This window comes from Stegodyphus dumicola, chromosome X2 (assembly GCF_044657685.1).
Source record: "Stegodyphus dumicola isolate Sdum_Otavi_A_Nest chromosome X2, ASM4465768v1".
NCBI classification, from domain to species: domain Eukaryota; kingdom Metazoa; phylum Arthropoda; class Arachnida; order Araneae; family Eresidae; genus Stegodyphus; species Stegodyphus dumicola.
Genome location: NC_140781.1, coordinates 86651869 through 86675068, shown reverse-complemented (window position 1 = coordinate 86675068; position 23200 = coordinate 86651869). Strand labels below are relative to the sequence as shown.

General features: G+C 32.2%; 1 long non-coding RNA gene across 1 annotated transcript; it reads left to right on the top strand.

Moving 5' to 3' along the window:
* The first annotated feature begins 452 nt into the window (after positions 1-452).
* LOC146992809 (uncharacterized) lies at positions 453-6557 on the top strand. The gene is made up of 3 exons (XR_015038949.1): positions 453-522; positions 3071-3160; positions 6385-6557. It is a non-coding gene; the product is annotated as an uncharacterized LOC146992809 (long non-coding RNA).
* Positions 6558-23200: the final 16643 nt, after the last annotated feature.

Below are 23200 nucleotides of genomic sequence, written 5' to 3'. Positions count from 1 at the left end.
TAAAGATACATCTCCGATGACTATCCAAGATTCTAGAAACTTTGGTCTTATATAGAGATGGTCGTCTTATAGAAATAATGCTTAATATCAATATTTATTTATAATTTCAGAACTATTGGTCACTTTCAGAAGTGCTCGTTTGAGAGGCGATATTCTATATATTTATTTACTGATACTCTCAGATTCCAAAATTTGTTTATATTCTCAGAAATATTGGATGGATGGTGGTCCTCCCATACTTGCAAAATTTTACATTTCATTAAAAATGAATTCGGCATTATTTAACTATTTCCCTATTAATTAATTAATTAGATAAAGAAAAAATTAGGAAATAGTACTGTTTATTACGGAATAATGTAGGAAGTTCTACAGAACTATATTCTTTCGCGTCATTGCACATTGTATCCGGCAAACTACTAGTTCCTCGTATTCTTCCGCAAATCCGTAAACATCACGGAAACGAAATCCAAAATGGTTGCGCCATGAGGTTAACTTGTATGGATATTTTTTGTTGCATGAAAGGTAAGTTCAGTTGCAATACTGGTATGTTTACTTTTTTTGCTTTTCGAATTTATGTCATTTTGACAGTTAAATGTTTCACAGCTTTATGAATTGTTACCATTCTGTCGTGAATTACGTGTATCTCAATGGCTGGCTGTCTTTTCAAATATCTAATTTGCCCTGCTATCCAAATGTTTATGACTGAATTTTTTTTAGTCTAGTTTATGCATTCAGTTTCAAAATAATATGTGTGATCAGATTGCTTATTATTTTATTGCAGCAATAAATTTATGTTAAATAGTTTGAAAAATTGTAAAAATAAGAGTTTGCATTGTTTTGTCCAAAATATGTATGGTTGAAACATTATCTTAATCTAGTTTGTAATTCAAGTTTTTTTGGGGGTACTGTTCTGTTATTGGGACCAGAATCGGAAATGTATGAACCTGTGTTCGTAAGTATGTGCATAGATGTGTATATGTAGACACACAAACATACAAATATACAAGCATACATAAATACAATTCTGAACCCGGACCTGATAACAGAACAGTACCTTTTTTTAATCTTTTTTGAATATTTTATAAAAGGATTAAGCATTTTTCAAACTGCATATCATTTTAAGATTTGACTTGCAGGAAGACAAAATATGGTCATTCAATCAAATGCTTATTGCTTTAAACATTTTCTCATAAATATTGTTTGCATTTTTATTTATTTTAGATACTTTAGTTATGTAAAGTGAACATGAGAATATTAGGAAAGCTGAAGAATATGAATAGCTACCATAATACATGTATTTTTTCATCAAGCCCATTGTTTTAGAAACCAATGCACCATTATTATGTGCTGGCTTATTTTATAGTTATATGCAGTTTAATTTTATGTTCATGTTACTGTAGTATTGTCATTATTATAAAAGTATTGATAATTTTTGTTGAATCTTGCAAGTTGCCTAACATTCAGAATTATTACTACCGAATTTTACTGATAGGTTTTTTCGAGTTGACATTATCTGTCTGATAAATAAAATAAACTGGTGTTAAGATTATATGCATTTCTCTTAATGTTTCATTGAAAGTGAGATGGAAATATAAATGCTATCCAGAAAAGTGAATTCTTTTTGCCTGAAATAACAAACTGTACTAAATAATTAATGTTTATATCATTTTAGAAATGTCAATATTAAAGTTTCTCCCCCTTCTCTTCTTTGATTTTGAAATAATTTATAATAAAATAATATATGCATAAATGTAATTAATGTAAAGTGTCATTCAATAATATAATTTATTTTTAATGATATTTTTATATTATCTGGGTTTTCTTTTGGTGTTAGAAGGAGGAAAAGACTGTAATGTTTTAATTAAGGAAATAATTAAAACATTACAGTCTTTTAAATAACACAGTTACAGTAATGTTTATTGAAGCAATCAGTACTGTGTGATTGCCAGTGATTGAATAATGTTAAAATGCATTGTTCATAAGGAAATTTGCTTATCTTTGTGTTATAGATTTTATTTTGACACAAGCTGAAATTTGAATTATTGGAAGCACTTTGAAAACCCGAATTATTTCCTGAATCATTAATCAGGCCAATATACAACATACAAATTTTCATACAAAATTATTTCTTTTAGCATATTATAAAGAGCTCATTTAATTTTATTATTTGTACAAATTTTAGACAAAAGTAGCATGTAACAGTTAAAGATTTATTGAAGCCTACTTGTTACTTGTGGTAACAAAGAAGTGTGAAAGATATTGCCACATTAGTGAACATGACGATCATTGATGCTTAGTTTAGTAATTTAATAATATATTGAGAAATGCTGGGAACTTTCAGAAGTAGACATTTTGAAAATGATGGGCTTGATAAGAAAATTACATGGTTTTATTATTTATTCTTTAGTTAAGAATGGATTTTAGATGTTCATGTGAAAGAATTCTGTTTAATTATATGTGAAAGAATTGTTAAAGTTTGGCATTTAAAAAAATGAATTAATAATATGCAATTATCTTTTTATTATGCATATATTACTATATATTTCTAATGCGCTATGTAAATGTCAGTGCTAAACAATTGAGATACTATTGTCAGGGCAATCTTTTCTTATACATGAAAAATTCTGATACGTTCTTATCATCTGCCCTCACAGCTTCAACTTATGCTAAAACAGCAAGAGTATGCACATGATAATAGCAAACTATGAATATGCATACCACACACATGTATTTATATGCTTTATATCTAATCTTTATTTCTGAATAGTATTCCATTGGATGAAAAATATGTGAATATTGACCCAATGTGTATATTTGTGTGTGTGTGTGCATCCTAAAATTTCTTGTTTCTTATAAAGTGCTTATTTGAATTACTGTTTGTGAACAGAACAGTAGATATGAACCATAAACTAACCATTTTGCCAATTTTCACAGCTTATATGCATTTCTCAATAGATAGTCAGAAAGCACCAAAATTTGTAATAATGTTAAGTTTAAATGATGTTCTATACTTTTGTGTTAATTTTTCTATTCTATTAATTCTATTACTGTGTTATCAAACTTTCTGCAGGAATTTCAACTGGTTAAGATGTTATTACCATGTGGAGAAGAATTTGGTTTTCAAGCTAGAAAAAATTGCAGCTGAAGGATTTTGTAGAAGGTCAGTCAAACTGGTTTTAGTTAATTATAATTTAATTTTGGGTGAAGAATTCTCAAATTTATTTATCATAAGTGTCTAAAGGTCTTCTAAATTAAATTCTGCTTGTTTTTGAAATTTTTCATGACATTCATTCTTTGATTATTATTATTATTTTTTTAATTTACTAACTTATATCCAGGCACATAATGTTGCATTTAATACCATATCTTAAATATTGTAAAATGTTAAAATAATACATTTCACTTAAAAATGTGGTTGTGACAGTAAATTTTCTGTTACATTTAATCATATCTATAAACATTGGTATACATCATTTTTCAATAATCTGTATATTATTTTGTGCATTTCTTTTACATCCAAGATCTGGCATATGACTTGGGCCCACCAGCGGCCGAGCGGTAAAGTCGCTGAACACTGGTAGTTCGGTCCGAGGTTCGAATCCCGTGAACGGGCTGGCTGCATGGGCGTTTTCGTGGTTTTCCCCATGTGTAACGTGTATACGAGCCAGTTTCCCTTAGAAAGTCCTCCACGAAGGCATCCCTCCTCTTAGGCAGATAGCCCTCGAGGCTTTTCCATATTCACACACACACACACACACACACTGGCATATGACTTGCTTTTCAAACTGATAACATGGTGTAATAATGTAATCTAATGGTTAAAGTTTACTATGGAACGGGCCAAATTTAATAAATTATTCTTTGATAGAAATTTATTCATGTGTTCAGTGTGTCTCATCTCTTTAATAAATTGCTAAAGTAAATTTTATGTAGTTGCATTTAGGAATTTTGACTGTATCAGAGTAACTTTGTTTCAGTTATTATAACATGCAAGGGAAAAAATTCATTCATAGCTCCGTTTTTAAAATTAGTTAAAGTCCTTAATAAAGAGGGACGTTTTGTTGTTTTTAATGTCGATAGAGTTTAATTCAAAAATATGCCACATTAAGGGTTACTTTTTAACCTAATTTAAAATTTTCATTACTTTAACATGTCCAATAATTGTTATTTTAACTCCGATATTGTAATAATATCAAAATTCCTTACTTTTTGATAGGTAATCCAAATGTAAAACAAGAAAAGAAAAAATTAAAATCTAGAAGTATATTTATTTCATACCTCTAACAAATAAAAACAACACAAGCACTTTTTACTGTCTATCTGCATAGTGTGGCATGTCCCGTAAGACTGAGATTTGTATGGTCAAATCCATGTTTCAGTTAAAGGAAAATGCATGCACAGTCTTCTGATTTTCCCTTCGATTAAGGATTCTGTATATAACTAGCATAAGAAATATATTAGTTAATGCAGTGTTATACATCAATATTTATAGACAATTATTGTGGCTATGTTTATTATAATTTTGTTCACTGTAATGGCTGGAGTGCCTAAACCATCATGCTGTGTAAACAAAACTCAAATCTTCATCTCTGCATACTGCTCCACTAGTGTTTAAACCACTGAAATGGTGATTATGGTAGAACATCTTTGGTAAAAATTTACTCTACTGTAACCCTTGGTGAATCGTTTCTTTTTTTTATGTCAAGATCGTCACCTGAGAGGATCGGCACCAATTTCAAGGTGGCCGCTACACAAAACCAAAATAAGAAGTCAAAGACATACACAAACTCTGTGTCCATGTATACATCGACCTATTAAAACAGAGAACTGCACAAACTGGGCATTGTGCACTGCCTTAACTTTGTCCATGTACACATTGATCTATTTTCACTCTAAGAAAATCAGAAAGTTAAAAATATCATAGCTACCAGAAAAAATTTGCCACTGTCTTAACACACAGGCAACCAAAAATACACAAACAGAGAGGAATAAGTTACCAAAAATACATATTTCCTAACATAAAACATTAAACAACAAATCTTCTAACAAAAATTAACATACAGAGACAAAAAAATAAATGAAACGTCATTTTTTTAACATACCTTTTTTCTCACATTCATATGTTTAGGCTTCCCACCACCATCCTCCAGGTAAGCAATTCAATTAAATTTTTCGTCTCTTAGTCACCTCAGACATACTCAAACGATGGTACCCACACCAAAATAATAAATAGCATGTTCAAAATACAAGACCATACCACTTACGTGCAACCAAACACAGCAATTGAAAAGAATGGTAAGAACCAAAAACCTGGGACCGTACAAAAGGTTTACTATTAAAAAAAGTAGCCCAAAACTAAATTTATCACAGCACGTTGGCAATATTTGCAGAAATAACTTTTTATTGAAAAAAAAAAAAGTTTTTTTTTTTCCCAAAGGCTACTTTCGCCAACATTAGGGTTACCGAAAAACTTATTTGACGCAATGGGCTTCCACATTTCACAAACAACCAATACCACTTTGCGATTTTTTTTTCAGACAGAAACCAAGGTGTACCATACAGTAAAGATTAGCCACATCTTCATTTACTACTGTTACAAGTACTTCTTTGGTAAATTTCTGCAGTTAAATTCAAAAGTTTAAAATTGCATTAACATGATCAGATTCAGAGTCATAGCTAGGGTTTTCAGCGCTCAGGGACAACTGAAGATTTTGTGCCCCCTACTGCTTGCCAAGGATGGAAAACATTTAATTCTAAAATGTTCTAACATCAGTTTGGCGCCCCTTGGATTCTGCACCCGGGGACAGATGCCCCCCTCTAGCTACGCCCCTAATCAGATTTTGTTTTCTGAATGTAGCTAACAATTACTTATGTGTTGTCAGATAAATGTTACCATATGCAGTTAATTATTTTTTACTTGCCAATCTCATGAGACAAGTTTTTTTTGCTCCTGCAAGACTTTACTTTGTGTTGCAAAATAAATTCATTCTCACTCTTTTTGGACTTGCCTACACATTAAATTTAAAATAGTTTTATGAATAGGTAAGATGTGATTATCATAATTTTGTTTCTCTCTTTATCTTGGCAACTTTATATGTTGATTCAGTATCCAGGTTACCTACCAGTGGCTGATTGATAAAACTGCTCATATGTTCGTTCAGCTGGTGGTTTGAGTTTATTTTCTGACATAAAAAATTTTAGAAGGCATCCCCCATGTTTATTTTACTATAATCGAAAAATCAAATAATTGCTACTCTGTTTATACGTACTAAATGTTAAAATATTTTAAATGCTTTCTTTAATTTGCATTCTAATAGTCATTTGTTTAAATTTAATTATGAATTATATTCACATATAGTAATTGTGAGTGTTTTTTTATTTTAGGTGCTGTGAAAGGCAATGACAGAGATCCAATTTATCAAGAGTTCTTATATACATAAGAATACATGGATATAAGATTGTTTTTCATGAATTCAAATAAAATGTGATAAATTGGATTAATAAAAACTATTTTAAATTTTGAAAAGTGTTTTTCCTCTGTTAATCATAATATAGTGCCATAAATTTCTGAATGTGTTTATTTTTCATCTAAATAAATAGCTTTACAAAAATGTGTCATATTAATAGATATTGCATAATTTAGCATTATTATAAATATTTATTATAGCAGATTTAGCTGAACTACTTTTTTAGTCTCTTTGCAGATGAAGGCATAAAGGTAAGTGGTTAGATATTTTTCTGTATTCCCCATTAAGTAATTTTATCTGGTAAATTACCATTACTTATATACTAAAGGTGAAAGAATAAGCTTTCCTTGAAGATACAAAAATTTGCAGATATTTCAAAAAATTGGTATATGTAAAAAAGTTCTTAAATTGCCACATATGCGAAACTGAAAATGTTATATATGAAATAGTTCAGAAATATAAATATTTTCACTATTTTTTAACTATAATTCACTGCATTTGTTATATATAATCACAGTTTAAGGTAGCAGTGCTTTTCTCACTGTGATTTCTCATGTATTTTGATTCATAAATACACGTACATAAATCCACGTATTTTGATTTCTCTTTTGAGACCGAATAAAAAATGAACTAAACATTCTCGTTGACATTGAGAGTTGAATAAAAGCTCACCTCAAAATAAAATGAATTAATAAATTTATGGAAAATTTTACATTGCATATATTGAGCAGAAAGAGTAAACTGAATATACTTAATGGAATTAATAATTGGTAGAGTTGATAGCAGAATAAAATGCCTTAATTGCATGGTAAACAGTAGATCTTTTGAAGTTTTTCTATGTTGCGTAAAATGCAGATTTAAATTTTTGATATTGATTGTCATATAAAGGGCAATTTATGTTTTATTTTGCTCTGAAATGAATGGTTAGTAATAAAATTCTGGATGAGACAACCTTTAACATGCGCTAGAATTTACAAAGTTTAATTTGGTGCTGATTTCAACGGGTAAATTTCATTTTACTGAATTTTGCGTAAAATAATACCAATGAACCATTGCAAATTATTTTCAGAACTTTTTTTTTTAATCTAAAAGGGCTATTAGTTTTGAAATGTGACTTCATATCGTCAGTCGTAAACTTTCGCTTTTCATTCGTCTTGCCATTTGGCAAAATTTAACATATTTACCTTTAAAATCTAATATATTATTGATTAACAAGCCAAGCTATTTAAAAGCATTACACACAGTTCTTAACAATGCTTTTTTTTATTTTTAATCTGATTGATTTAAAATGCATTTAATTCGTGATATATCTAATTGAAAACATTTTAATATTTCTACATAATTACATGATATATTTCTTCATTTTTCAAATATATAGAAGATATATAACTTTCTGGTGTCAGTATCTTATAAAATGTTTTGCTATTTCCACTGCCCCGTCTGTATTGATAATCTATGCATTCATAAACTTTTAGCCTCTTTGAGTGACTGCTAAAATCTGGGGCCAGATTTTTTTTTTTAATTGTGTGAGCAGAAAGAGAATTTTAGAAGAGCTTCTTGAGTTACTTTTTGAATGATATAAAGAATTGTTAACATAATGTCAAATTTTTACAACTAAATATTAAATATATAAAAAAGCCTGCAGCATTCTCATGTTACGAAAACATATTTATTTATTCTGAGGCTAGGAATTGATTTAGTTTTAAAAATACAATTTATTCCTTTTAACAATTTCCCAACAGTGTCATCAAAACACTATAAATTCCTTACATGTTTTAAAGAAAGATGATTCATTTATGTAAAGATTATTAAATTGGTAATTTTATTATTCAATTTTTAATACAAATTAACTGAAATTAAAAACTGATTTTGTAAAATAATTTAATTATGAATAATTCAATTTGGGGGCTATTGGATGTTTAAAAATGATCAAAAGATTTTTAATATCTTAAAAATAAAAGCAAAATTTTCAGTTTTAATATTTTGTATTAATAATTCATTTTAATTTCCTTGCTCAGTTTTAATGTATTCACAAATTCAGATTTAAAAACAAAAGTTGTATAAATATTTTCAACATTTCTGATTTTTCCATAGTAACCATAGGAGAATGATTTGAGACTATCTGTGTAAAGAAAAAGTAGGTTTTAGATCATCACACCTTCACATACTTTCACTGGAATTTTCCTCTGTATATATACTGGGATGTGACACTAAGCAGTTGAGAGTATGTATTTAAGAGGTTAAAGGGATATTGTAACTTGTTTCAAATCCTGATAACATCCCATACGCTGTCGGTGGGACGTAGATAGGATGTCCTAAGGATATCCCGGGATGTGACATTAAGCACTCGGGAGGAGGTGTTTAGGAGGTTCGCGGGATGTCCTGAGGATGTACGCATATCCCGCGAGCAACATCCTTGGGATATCCCAAGGATGTTTTTGTGCTATGTGGGTTATAATTAATTATATAATAATTATTAATTAAATAAAATCTACAAACATTAATTTGATAATAATTAACTATTTAATTTAAAAATTATTAATGAGTTTAATAGTCATTTTATTTATTTATTTACTCTTATTGCTCTTTGCTGGCGGTCTTCCATAAGGCTCCGGCACTTCTAATTTTAGAAATTAAGCCATGCAGCAGAGTGAACTATCAGCACGACGACCACTACTTTGGCTTCCCTTGAAAATGCAGCATAGAGAGAGGCGGTGATTCTGGTGCATCGAACGACAAAGCTGGATACAAGAATGTCACAATGTCGTCTTTTCAGACGAGTCCTTGTTTAACGTGCAATATTCTGATGGCCGTATACGTGTCTGGAGGCTGCGAGGAGACTACACGTTGCCTGCTAGCATTCGATTTCGGCATAGGGACCCTGCACCTAGTGTGATTGGGCAGCCTCTGGGTACATGACATGCACATCTCTAGTTCGGATCAACGGTAATTTGAACGCAGATCCGTACATTTCTGACATCTTACGTCCATTTCTTGTGCCTTATCTTCCAGGCCTGCCAAACGCTATCTTCCAACAAGATTATGCAAGACCACATGTCGCACGTCGTGTTCTGACCTTCCTCGATACACAGGGTATTCGATTGCTGCCCTGGCCAGCACAGTCTCCAGATCTGTCACCCACTGGAAACGTCTGGTCATAGATTGTTGAGTGACTGTCCCACTACCCCTCTCCAGTTAACCATGATGAAGTGTGGCATAGACTTGAAGCAGCATGGAGCGAGTTGCCCATTTCTGTCATCCAATCCCAGTTTGACTTTATGCCTAACAGTTCGTTTTAGCTGCCAAGGGTGGTAGCTGTTTCTAATAATTTCGCACCTCTGTAAACCCCAAAACTGCTTACAAGTTTAATCATTTTGTCCTCAAGCCATACTCTTTACGTACAATAAATATCTTTTTTTTTTTTTTTTTTTTTTTTTTTTTGTATTTTATTTTCTTCATGGTGTTGCTATTTTAATGGCCAACAGTGTATTATTGAAGTGTTCCTAGCCGAAACATGTTACGTTGAAAACTGCGTCCCGCCTAGCTAGCGAGATATTTTGATACTGAAATAAAAATGTTTCGTTTGAAGCAGTTTCTCATTTGACTTCTCCAAAGAACCGGTTTTTGCATAAGTCAATTGATCAAACAAAGATTATGTATTCGACGTTGTATGCATAGACGTTCTTTCTGCACCTTCCCGCACATTGACTGTATTCTCAAATTGCACAATAACTCTCCTAACACTGAATTTCATGAAAAGTTTACGCCAGCCCAGAAATTTTATGAGTCATTCATTTTAAGCAATATAGTTTGCTTCTTATTTGGTCTAGTATTTTTCTTCCAGTCTTGTTTAAATTGTTAATTCTTCGTCGATTTACTACATAGCACTATTGATTTATATCATAGAGAATAAACTTCATTGCATTTTTCTGTGATTACATTTCGCTTATTTTGTGACATTGCATTTCCTTTTTGTTTCCAGAAACAATGGACTGTTTGTGCTTTCTGAACTATGAATGCTAGACAATTCATTGCTATGCAGCAACTTAATCAATATGGTTCAGAAGAACCGACTCACTTGTGCCAAGATTCGATTTTCAAATAAGCTATTTTTTACGGTTATGCTTAAGCACATCAAAGCCACTTGAAATCTGTCAGTTCAAAAGTGCTCTGATGTGGATGGTAGAAAGGAAACAAAAGGTGTAAACTGCAGGAATCTGTCTTTTCGGGTTTTATGTATCGAATCTAAGAAATAATTACCAATACTCCCACAGCATAAACACCAGAACAAGCAACAGGTATAAAGTTGCACTATTATGATTATTCAAGATCTTTCCACATGTAAAGACTCAGAATAAGTGAACAGCATACTTATTGATAGTATAACATACTTGCTTTTCCAGCACATGATAATCTCTCTTTTGCATCGAGTTAGAATGTCATAAAATAAACAGTCCATGTTTAAAAGCATCTAGCTTATTTCCTGGTCATAATCCTACAACAAGTAGAGTTATACCTGATTTATGCAACTTGAAGTTACATGCTTATTTAAATCATTTTTTAAACTCCAATATATGCATACAACCAATGATTGTAAAAACAGAAGTTGCATAAGAACTCTGATGGACAAGTGGTATAAGCAATGTACTGTCTAACTTACATTTCACAAAAAATTTACACCAGATTTTATGACAGCAATATAATTAAGAATGCTTTAGATGTATGAAAAAGACTGAACGTTTCCCAGTTGCTTAATGATTTCACTCCTATATATACATATGCTAGTACTGGGCTCAAACACTACTCCTGCATGTAACTATATTAAGTTTATTAAATGAAAATTTTAGTTATCTTCCCTTTTTTAAGTGTATTATGTAAATATAAATATATTCAGAAACAGGTTTGAAACATATTCACATAGATATTACATTTTTTTATATGTACATATACAGTATTCTTTATTGGTTCAAAACTTAACTTCACAATATCATCTTCTAAGACACAAGTTCCCAAACTTTTCCATGTCTAGCAATTCTAAAAAAATTGTTATGTTCTTGCAGCCCCTAACAAAGTTTCTAGGGGGGGGAGGAAAAAGAAAACAGTTATGTAATCAAATTTTAATAATAAACAAAAATGAAACATGGAATTAAAAAAATATTACAAACTTTAATATTTGCATACATTTTCAAAACAATAATTAATAACTTTCACATTTGAAAAAAATATCCAAGTTGGATATTTTTTTTCAAATTGTGGCACTTTATTGCTAATAGCAATTCTCATATCTGCTTGTGCATCCAAGCGATTTCTGAATTTTGTTTTGATTGACAAAAGAGCATTAAGTCATACTTCAGAAAGAAGTCCTTCACATACAGAAAGGCATCTTTTTCTTTTGTGATTGTTTTCATGTCTTCACAGAACAAGACATCTTCCATTATAGCAACACTATGCAGTAGCACCCAGACAGGATAGTAGTTAAAGACGCTGTGTACCATACCAAAAGGTTTGAGTTCAAATCCCAAAGGCATGGATGTTGTAATGTGTGTAATGGTTGTTTTGCAAGCAGCACTAAAAGCAGAAGGTGAAGCGAAATCCTTGAGAGGTTGGTAGTAGGAGACATTCTGACCACATTCAGAGCATTCTTCCTCAAAATTCCATCTGGGGTGGAAGCTTAGTACTCAGCAATACCTAAAGTACCCACCTAGATATACAGGTGCTGGTTTTTCTTCAATCTGTTCGGTACTAAAACAAGCTTATTTTCGTTGCCCATCAGTTATTATGAAGGGACAGACAAACATAAGCTTGATTTAGGTAATTCTGATTATAGATACTAAAATATACATTATGAATATAAACTCTTTAGAACGAAAGAATTTCAATAAATATCTATTTGATTATATTCAAACAAATATTTTCAGATTTTTTACCATACACTGTTTACAAGAGAAGGATTTGGGAGACAATTACAAATTATTATTATTATTATTTTACAAATCTCTGGGAGCTTTTTATCAGTTTTGAAAATTATTTGAATGAAACAAATTTGAATTTACTTAAAAGAGACTAAAAGACCTTAATGCTCATTTTACAAAGCCAGAGGAACTTTTTTTAGCACGTGGAAATATTTCATTTACACAATAAGGAACAATTATGTTATACCATGTGGTATGATGATAAAAAATGAAACTTTTTGATAAAAGCTCAACCTCAATCAAAGATTTTCTAGTTTAAACCAAGTAAATATTTTATTGCAATAAAAAAACCGTATTTTCATATTTTAATCCTTCAACAGATTCTCACAGGTATATGCACTTTTTGCTTTATGTATTCTGGCTCAGCACAAATTCAAACATTAAAATAAAAATATCATCAGAAACATATATATATATATATATAATAAAATTTAATTCCCGTGGACACCCTGACTTCCTATTTATTTATACACATTTTTTGCTGCACTTCATTTAAACTTATTTCCTCAGATTATTCTAAATTAAGTGATCCCTTAAGGAAAGTTGAAAATGATATAAAAAACTGCAAATTTTGAAATTTAATATTTTGCTCAATTTTTTCAGACATAAGGAACCAGGAGATCGCATTAAAAGTTAGATTTCCTGTGTATTAGTGTGTTATTTGTTGAAAATTAATTTAAAAACAAAAATAAACATTGCAAAAGTGTGAATATTTTCATCATTTAAAGCATTTCAATGATTAGAAGTATATGTTTGCTACTGGCAATTACAATAAAAAAGGGTGATGCACAACTAGATGTTATAGCACTCCCATATAGAAAATTTTAATATTTTGTGGCTATTCTTTTTGAGTTATGAAAAATAAATACATATGTATGTACAGATGCCATGAACAAAATCCCTTTTGGGAGGAAAAGTTCTTTATTCTGTGCATACATACAGACATCATGGAAAAAAAAATCGAAATACATAATTTTTCATGATTTATTTTCAGTCAACATATTATCACTGCATTACATTAATATACATATGAAAATCTTTATTTGAGCTAAGTGGGCCATCAGTAGAAAACTGAATATTGAACTGAGCTGCCCAAGATATAGCCAGACCAATCCAATAAAATGGATTCTCACATGCCAGCTCTAACAACATTTTTCAGTCCCTTTTTTCTTGAAAATGTGTCTAATTACTTGTGTGCTTTTCTAATTTATTACATCATATATGATTTATTATATTTTAAAAATGTATACTCCTATAATAATGTAATATTAGGCAAAGAAACAGTCATAGATTGACAAAGATGTTAAATAAAACTACAAGCTTTGAGGGAATCTGACACAGAAGCCAAAAAAAAAAAAAAAAATTATAGTAATGCTCAAAGCTGAGAGTTTTATTTAAAATTCCTGTTAAAGGTTGCTTTCTTTGTTTGATTTCACACTAATCAAAGTGGGCCATCAGTAGAAAACTGAATCTTAATATTATATTATGATTTACAGTATAAAATAGGTCAATAACCAGAACATTGTTTAAGTTTTTAGTCATTCTCAACTTTACTTGGGACAACAAATTAACGAATGGTATTAAAAAGTGTCATGTAACATTTTTTAATCTTGTGACAAAAGTGAATTAAGAAGATTAATAAGATATTCTTAATTTTTATAGCATAATTCATTTAAAATTTTCCTTAAAGGAGTTCTTTTGCATAATGAGAATACATATGCAAGCGCATTAAATTTACTAACTTTGCTAAGTATTATGAATTTAAATTTCGTTTTCTCAAAGTTTGCCTTAAAGCAGCTGTTTGCAATAGGAATAATTATGCCTTTGAACCTATTGGCCTTTCTATCCATCAAACTGTTAGATCTCGTTAAGTCATTAGGACTATTTAACTGTAAGATTAAGTCATTTTTTCTCTTCTTGGGGCCTTGCATGGTGCCGATGTTCATTACAGTAACCCTGTAAACGCTTACTCAGTTTTATTTTTATTGCTGTTGTTGTTAGTAGTAAGTCATCGCTTGAAAGATGGCACACATTTGATTAAAGTTGTCGAATAAAATATTTAGTACAGTCCACTTCTAGTTAATTTGAAATTGTTGTATAACAACGCACGCATCGTATGAACACTTTATGGCCCGCCGAGCCACAGGTAAAAGATATCGTTGCTAAAATTAACCTTTTAGAACATTTTGGAATACTTTCGTTTGGTTGTATTATGCATAACTTCATATAGAGTGTTTGGAATGCTTTTGTTTTCGTGTGGATTACGCAATTAAGATTGGATACTGAGCCATTGTTCATTTCCAGAGTTGCTGTCGAGAAATCTGCAATCAGGGTAAGTGATAAATTATTTATTTGTTCATGATGAGTGAATTGAAAGCGATTAAAGCTAACAAAAAGAGTTTAAAATGCAGTATCAGAAAGTTTGAAAATAAGGTAAATTCTACAGTGGATGAAGCAGATATTTCCTTATTGGAGTTATACGAATCAAAAATATTAGAATTTAAAAAGGAATTAAGTAACATTTTCGATTCTTTATTTGCACATTGTGAGGAAAAGGACACTGATGAATTCATTAAAGAAAAGGAAAATGTAGTAGATAATCTCGACGAAATTCATTTGAAAATTAAAAGAAAAATTTCTGAGATCAGTTCTCAAAGGAATAGTTGTTCAAATGAAAACGGTTCAAGTAAAGACATAATTACTAATTCAGAAGTCAAACAACAAAAATCAGCGTTATACCTACAAAATTTTCACAGGACTAGTTTCGATGGTTTTACCGAACCATCATCTTCAGCTGCAAAACCGCAAATGAACAAGTAGGAAATAATGATTAGATAAGATAAGAAAGCCTGGACAAGAATAAGCAAGTGGCGCCATCTGTTGGCAAAACCAGAACTAAAACATAATTTCTCTAAAAGCCGAAGGCAAATTTGGATTGGAATTAGGATCATTAACTAGAACAGAAAGATTTTTATGAATGTGAAATGCCTCTAGAAAATGATGATGGTTCGGTAAAACCATCGAAACTAGTCCTGTGAAAATTTTGTAGGTATAACGCTGATTTTTGTTGTTTGACTTCTGAATTAGTATTTATTCGGCGTGTTATTGTGTCTTAATTAAAGACATAATTGTTTTGGATATAAAATTACCTAAATTGTCTCTTCCAATATTTAGTGGGAAAAATCGAAGAATGGATTGAATTTGAGAATTTTTTTTCCGCAGCTGTGCATAAAAATGGCAAATTATCTAATGCGCAAAAATTGCAATATTTAAAGAGTTCATGTAAGGCAGACGCTTTAAATATTATTCAGTCCATTCCAATTTCAGATTCGAATTATGACATAGCATGGAATCTGTTGGTTGAGTGCTATTGCAACAAAAAGATTTGATCAATTCCATCATAAAGAAATTAATTTCTATACCTCAAACGAGTGATTCTACTTCATCACTTTTAAAATTTATCGATAAGGTGCATGAATGTTTACGATCCTTGGAAGCATTGGAGCAAAAGGTGGAAGAATTTTCAGACACGTTAATTGTTTATTTATTAGTTGAAAAGTTGGATAGAAATACTCGGTGTTGGTGGGAAAGGTCACTTAAAAAAGTCAGATAGGAACAGATAGAACAACTGACATGTTTTTTGAATGAACACGCTCGCACCCTATCACATTACAAATCTACACATGGGGAATCGAAACGTTCATTTAATACCAAATCTCTTACATCACTTTCAGAAAATTAAAAAATTGTCTTTATTGTAAAGCTGATCATTTATTGTTGAAATGTGCGCAGTTCTTAAATCTAACAGTCAAGAAACGATTTGAATTTGTAAAGACAAAAAAACTATGTTTCAATTGTTTATCTTCGGTCCACACAATCAAGGACTGTAAAAGTTCTAATACGCAGCGTATTCGGAAACTAAGTACCGTTTCATTCTAGCAATGTCGCAGCGCTGAGGTAGGCATCCTGCGCATGCACACTAGTCTTTCTTGTTCACTGACTTTCAATTGTCGCCGTTTTGGTTGCTCTATGTTGTGTTTTCAGTTTGCTGTGCACATTCAAAATGTTTAAGACAATTAGTTCTCCTGATGACTGTGAGATTCATGCCGTGATTAAATTTTTGAACGCGAGGAATGTTAAACCGGCCGAAATTTATCGTCAAGTGACAGAAGTTTACTGTGAATATGCGATATGTGATGGAATGGTCAGAAAGTGGGTAAGAATGTTTAATGCAGGTCGAACAGATGTCCACGTCGTGGCTCGGAGTGGTCGACCTTCTGTTGTCACCGATGATTTGGTAAGGAAAGTTGATGAAGCAATTCATGAGAACAGACGCTTCACAATGACAACTCTTTCAGAGGCATTTCCACAAATTTCACATGCTGTTTTGTTCGAAATTGTGTCTGACCGCTTGAATTATCACAAACTGTGTTCCCGATGGGTTCCAAAAATGCTCACTGATGTTCACAAAACAAAGCGACTTGGTAGTGCCCTAACATTTCTCACGCGGTACAGTGATGAGGAAGAAAACTTTTTAAACCAAATTGTGACAGGTGATGAAACTTGGGTGTGTCATTTCACACCAGAATCGAAACAACAATCGATGGAGTGGAGACACACTCATTCTCTGAAAAAACAAAAGTTCAAAGTGACAATGTCATCAAAAAAAAAAAAAAAAAAAATCATGTGCACTGTCTTCTGGGATAGGAAAGGTGTTTTGCTTACTGAATTTCTTCCCAGAGGTGAAACCATTAATGCGGCACAATACTGTGAGACTTCAACAAAACTAAGGCGTGTCATTCAAAACAAACGAAGAGGAATGCTCAGTAAAGGAATTGTGTTGCTCCATGACAATGCTCGGCCCCATACTGCTGGTGTCACTCAATCGTTAATTCGACAGTTTCATTGGGAGCAGTTCGATCACCCGCCGTACAGCCCGGACTTGGTGGCAAGCGCTTTGGATCTGACGATGACACAAAAAATGCTGTGGAGTTGTGGTTATCGAAACTGGTGGGAAGTTTCTTTGACGATGGTATACAAAAACTGGTCACCCGCTATGACAAGTGTTTGATCATTGGCGGAAACTATGTTGAAAAATAGTTTAAGACATGTATTTTCACGTAAAAATAAAATTGGATTTGAAAAAAATTGGTTTTACTATTTTTTTTTTTCCCCCCAAAACGGTACTTAGTTTCTGAATACGCCTCGTACATGCAGAAAATTTCAGAAATTTCACAATTCGCTCTTACATTTTGATCGAAATGAAGAAAATTTCGATAGAGCAAATGGCACATCGAATCAAATCACAAACAAGACTAATAAATTTAGCAGTAATCTTTCTCCAAATGCTGATACATTTACTCCAATGGCAAACAACCAAAGGGTTAGTGACACCAATGAAACCAACCAAGCAAAGTCCATTAACAGTACTGCGCTGAATATTTCCAGTTCTTTTAATAAACAAGTTCTACTTTCAACTGCAATTATTTTCGTTAAAGGTGATGATGGAAAATTTATCTCGCTGAGAGCCTTGCTGGATTCCGGTTCTCAAAATAATTTCATTACTAAAGAAGGTGCTGAGTTACTGAATTTGAAGAAAAGAAAAACAAACGCTTCTATTTCAGGTATTAATGGTACAGTTATGAGTGTTAAGGAAAAAGCTATAGCAACCATCGCTCCCGCTACTAGAGATTTTATTCGTACCTTACAATTTTTTGTTGTTCCAAAAATAACTTGTGTAACGCCTGCTAGCTATATAAACATTCCTGATGTTAAGCAGTTGCAACTCATTGGTTTAGCTGATCCAGAGTTTTATAAACCTGGTCAAATACATGTTTTATTATCTAGCGAAATATTTTTTGATTTACTAGGAACAAATAGAATAAATATGCAAGACCTAATTCTCCATCAGTCAGTTTTTGGATACATCGTTAGCGGGTTAGTACGCATGCCGCAGCAAGGCAATGTTGATAATTATTGTGGGTTTGTGGAAAATGTGGATAATTTATCTGACAACATGAGAAGGTTTTGGGAGATTGAAGGTATTAATGAAGCAAAAAAAGTGAAAAGTCAGGAAGAGGAATTTTGTGAACAGCACTTTCTTCGTACACACACGAGGCAAGATGATGACAGATATGTAGTGGAAATGCTAATTAAGGAGGAAGGACTTAGCCTTTTAGGTGAATCGAGAGAAAACGCTAGCAAAAGACTGACTTATCTACTTAAACGCTTCACATGCAATCCCGCAATGAAACACTTATACGAAGATTTCATTAAGGAATATAATAAATTAGGCCATGCTGAAGAAACTGATGAAGGGGATAGCTGTAGTTTTTCATATTATATTCCTCACCATGGGGTTTTCAGGCCCGAGAAACCTAGCACTAAACTTAGGGTAGTGTTCGATGCCACTGCTCCTATGACTACTGGAATTTCGTTAAACGATATTCTACTGAATGGAGGGTTAGTTCAAGATTAACTATTTGATATTATTTGCAGATTTCGAATGCATAAAATTGCCTTCACAGCAGACATTGTAAAAATGTATCGTCAGATTTTGATTAAAGAACATCAAAGAGATTTATTACGCATCTTATGGAAGAGTAGTGAAGAAGAACCAGTTAAGGTCTACAGACTGAAGACTATAACTTACGGTACTTCCAACGCACCATATCTAGCAACACACACACTCAATCAATTAGCAGAGGACGAGAAAAACAATTTTTCGTTAGCAGCACCAATAGTACAAAGGGATTTTTACGTCGATGACGTACTCACAGGAGCCCATACTCTAATAGAGGCTAAAGAATTACAGTCGCAATTGATTAACCTATTATCACGTGGAGGAATGCGTCTGCACAGATGGTGTGCTAATCATCCTGATCTTTTGCAGTTTCCGGATGGACAAGAGGAATATTCTTTCAGTAATTTCGATGACGATCAGACCATCAAATCTTTAGGATTATTATGGAATCCAAAGATAGATTGTTTTTTGTACAAATCAACGATCAAGAAACCAACTACTTACACAAAGAAAACAGTGTTGTCTGATATTGCTCGCGTTTATGATCCATTAGGACTGCTTGGTCCAGGGATAACAAAAGCAAAAATCTTCATCCAAAGACTTGGTTATTGAAGCTTGATTGGAACGATCTGCTACCCGAAAGGATAATTAAGGAGTGGCACCTTTTTATTGATTCAATGCAATCTATCAACAATTTGCAAGTCAGTAGATATGTTTTACAGGACAGTTTTTCTGAGATACAGATTCATGGATTTTCAGATGCATCAGAACACGCATACGGAGTAGCCATCTATTTACGCTATAGAAGTGACAATAATTTATCTTCACATTTGCTTTGCAGCAAGTCCAGAGTAGCTCCACTAAAACCGTTGACAGTACCTCGACTGGAACTCTGCGCAGTTATACTGCTAGCACGGCTTGTTGCAAAGGTGGTGCCTTTATTGAAATTGGACATCAGTAAAATATGTCTGTGGTGTGACTCAACCATAGTGTTAGCATGGCTTCAGAATCCTCCACATGTACTAAAAACTTTTGTTGCTAATCGAGTATTGCAGATCCAAGAGCTAACACAGACATGCCAGTGGAATTATGTGCGCTCAGAGGAGAACCCAGCAGACCTTGTTTCCCGAGGACTCAATTTTGACAAGCTGCATGATGCCGATCTGTGGTGGAAAGGTCCTCCATTCTTGAGTGAAGGTATCATACCTAACAAGAACATTGAACAATTAGAAAAAACAGAGACATTTCCTAATCAACTGAGAAAAAGAACTGACATTGCTTGTTTATGCACTTTGCCTTCAAAATTTATTGATAATGTCCTAGATATCACTAACAATTATTTAAAATTATTACGTATTGTTAGTTATATTTTCAGGTTCATTTGGAACTCTAGGTGTGCAAAACAGAAAGGAGCACAGAGAAGAACAGGAGGGGTAAGTTCAAAGGAGTTAACTGAGGCAGAATCCTTTTTAGTAAGAGAGGTTCAAAAATATAGTTTTTATTTAGAATACAACTCCCTCGCACAAGGTAAACCCATTAATACTAAAAGTAATTTACTTTCTTTGAACCCTTTTTTGGACGCAAATAATGTAATGAGTAGGAGGCTGATTACAAGGGGCCAATGTAATGTTTTCATAAAAACATCAAATAATTTTGCCTGTTAAATGCAAACTAACTAAGCTGATTGCTGAGCATTATCATCGGAAATATTTACACGTAAGTTCGCAAGCATTATTGTGTTTTATGAGACAGAAATTTTGGCCATTACAAGGTAGGAATTTAACTAGAAAGATTACCCATGAATGTATAATTTGTAGTAAAAATAAACCAGTCACTATCGAACAAATTATGGGGTCATTACCTGCAGAGCGCGTAAATCCGAGCTCACCCTTTAATAATTTCGGCACCGATTTTTGCGGTTCATTTTTTATTAGGTACAAGAGACAGAGGAAAGGAACTCTTCATAAGGTATATTTAGCTCTTTTCATTTGCCTTATAACAAAGGCAGTGCATCTGGAACTAGTGAGTGACCTCACCACTGACGCATTTATTGCCACCTTAAAGAGATTTATTGCTAGGCGCGGAAAATGCTCAATCATTTTCTCAGACAACGCAAAAAAACTTCGTTGGCGCAAATGCCGAATTGCAAAGAATTAACAATTTAATTAGATATCCTGACAAAAAATTAGCAGATTATTTAGGTGAAGAAGGAATAGTATGGAAGTTTATTCCCCCACGGACACCTAATTTTGATGGACTATGGGAATCTGGAATAAAATCCGTGAAATATCACTTAAAGCGGATTGTAGGTAATGCAAGGTTAACTTTCGAGGAGTTATTAACTGTAGTAACTCAGATTGAGTCTGTTTTAAATTCTTGCCCTATTACTCCCTTATCTTCCGATGTAAATGATTTAGAGGCCTTAACACCAGGCCATTTTCTCATTGGAAGACCCTTGAATGCTATAGTAGAACCCGAATTAATTGATATACCTGAAAACAGACTCTCAAGATGGAAACGAACTACCAGATTTCTCCAGTTGATATGGAATCATTGGCATAGGGACTATTTAAACACACTACAACAGCGTTCAAAATGGAAAGTAGAACAAACGAATATTAAAATAGGTATGCTAGTACTAGATAAGGAGGATGAGCTTCCTGTCTGTAGATGGGTGTTATGGCGCATTACAAGACTTTTTCCTGGAATTGACGGTAAGGTTAGAGTAGTAGAAATACAGACAGCAAAGGGCATCATTAAGCGTGGAATTACAAAAATTGCAATCTTACCCCAAGAAGAAGCTTCCTAAGTTAGTTAAGTGTTAGCTTATTATTATAAAACATGTATTGTTAACTTGTATTGTGTATAAAAATTTTGTATTGAAAATTGAATAATATTATATTTAATTAAGAGATGTTATTTGTATTGATTTACTGTATAAGGTAGTAATTGTACAATTTTGTAGGTTATTATGAGTATTATCGCACGAAATTATTGAAGTAACCCTTCAATGCCGGGGGGGGGGTATGTTAAGTCATTAGGACTATACTATTTAACTGTAAGATTACATCATTTTTTCTCTTCTTGGTGCCTTGCATGGCGCAGATGTTCATTACAGCAACCCTGTAAATGCTTACTCAGTTTTATTTTTATTGCTGTTGTTGTTAGTACAAGTCATCGCTTGAAAGATGGCACACATTTGATTAAAGTTGTCGAATAAAATATTTAGTACAGTCCACTTCTAGTTAATTTGAAATTGTTGTATAACAACGCACGCATCGCATGAACAGATCTATTTTAAAAGGGTCATCTCTGGGAAACTGACTAATATTCACGTTATACACGGGAAAAGCCTCATGCAGCCAGTTTTTTTCAATCCCTAGGAAGATGATTTAGGTTAAACTGTAAGTATTCTGTAGCTGCTGACTGGCTTTCCTAGATTGTAATTAATTTGTTATACGAAAAAGTTTCAAAAAGTTTTTTTTCCTTTTTTGCAATAAGTGCTAACAAAGATACACACAACAAACATTTTTTTATAATGTTTTATTACATATTATGAATAAATTAATTATACTGAAATTACATGAATATACTAAAACACCATAAAAAGGCTATCCCTGCATTATTATGATTCCTTAAAAACTATATCTTTTGTTAAAATATTTTAATTTTATTAATCTTAAACCAGAAAGTTGTACTAAAATTTTTAACAAGCTAAATTTTTAGGATGTAACAACTTACATTCTGACACTTCAAAGCAAACTTTTGTAAATTATTTGAATACATTTTTTAAAAACTATGAATAAGCAGTAAACTGCAGTCACAAAAATTCAGCAATTCACTATTTACTTGTATAAATAAAATTAAACAAAACAAAACAAAAACAAAAACAAAAAATGATAGCTATGTGGCGGCATGGTAATTCATTGGAGAATTCCTTCAGATGATTTGACTGTAACACAACTCTACAGTCAGAGAACATATTTTTAAAATTTTCATAATATTTGATAAGACCACTTTTTTAACTGTTGGGTTAGGTAACATGCTCTGCAGTTCAGACATTAATGTTCCACAATTTTTTAGTTCATTTTCAGTACGATTTGATACAGAAAGTAGAAAATCTAATTTTTAATTATCTTTAATTTCATGGTAATTATTTTCTGTTTCAATGTGAGACTGACTCTCGATGGAAAGATTACATGCAAAAGAATGAATATTATATATATGCTTGCATCGGT